This window comes from Dipodomys spectabilis, unplaced genomic scaffold (genome assembly GCF_019054845.1).
Source record: "Dipodomys spectabilis isolate Male_0828 unplaced genomic scaffold, ASM1905484v1 ptg000160l, whole genome shotgun sequence".
NCBI classification, from domain to species: domain Eukaryota; kingdom Metazoa; phylum Chordata; class Mammalia; order Rodentia; family Heteromyidae; genus Dipodomys; species Dipodomys spectabilis.
Window position 1 is genome coordinate 489,495 of NW_024870837.1, and position 1,229 is coordinate 490,723.

Consider the following 1,229-nt stretch of genomic DNA (forward strand, 5'->3'; position numbering starts at 1 on the left):
GCTAGGTATATAGGTACGTAGGTAGGTAGGTAGATACATAGATACATAGATAGATACATAGAAAGATGAGAGATGAATCTGGTTTTGGATGTCAGGAGGAAAGAAGGGCTTTCCTAACTGTTTTCTACCTTCAAATACAATGTTACCCTGGAGTTCTTCCTGCTAACAAGGCTAGGGCTCAGATCCTGAGAACTTCATTTGAACCCAGGATGGGTCAATAATGTTTCTTTCCTGCTTCTATACCTGGAGAACTCTAAGAACATTTAGAGTGCAAGTACTTATCACCAACGGAAACACAGGAAACTCTTGAACTTCTGACATTTCAGCAGTGGAAGCCTGAGTGTCATAGACATTCCTGCCCTGGCTGGCTTCACCCTGTGATCCTGAGACCTCAGCTAGGATGACAGGTGTGAGGTACTGGTGCTCCGCTAGGTTCAGAACTGTAATGACATTGACAATACAAGTCAAGGCTCATCATAAAGGGTTTGGGGAGCATATTAAGCCTTTCAACAATGGACCTTTCAGAACCCTGTAGGACACAATGTTGTAATTCTAGAGTCTGAGAGACTGGGCATATGGATGTGCTACACTTGAACTTGGAGCTCTGACTCCAATTCAGGTGTACATCAGCGTTCATTTCCAGAGAATGTTCTCCTAATCAGCAAATAGGAAATGTAATTTGATTGACCCTCACTTTTTTCCAGTTGTCTGTCTAGAACTCAAACCTGGGCACTGTCACTGAGCCCTTCAGTTCAAGGTGAACACTCTACCACTTGAGTCATAGTGCCACATGTGGTCTTTTTGTGGTTCATTGAAGATAAGAGTCTAACAGGCTTTCCTTGCCTAGGCTGTATTTGAACTGTGGTCTTCAGATCTCAGTCTCCTGAGAAGCTAGGTATACAGTTGTGAGCCACTGGCATCTGGCCAATTGTTTCTACTCTCCTGGGGCTTGATCTTAGGGTATGGGTACTGTCTCTGAGCTTCTTTTTCTCAAGGCTAGCGCTCTACCACTTGAACCACTCCACAGCTTCTAGGTTTTTCTGAGTATGTGGCACTGAGGATTCAAATCCTGGCATTCATGCATGCTGAGCAAGCTCTATACCACTAAGCCACATTCCCAGCCCCACCCTTAAAATTTTATCCCACAACTTGCCTATCCTCAAGAAAAGGCTTCTGAGTGTAAATCATCTAAAGAAATCCCTTAGGAAGTTGTCAAAAGATAACTAAGA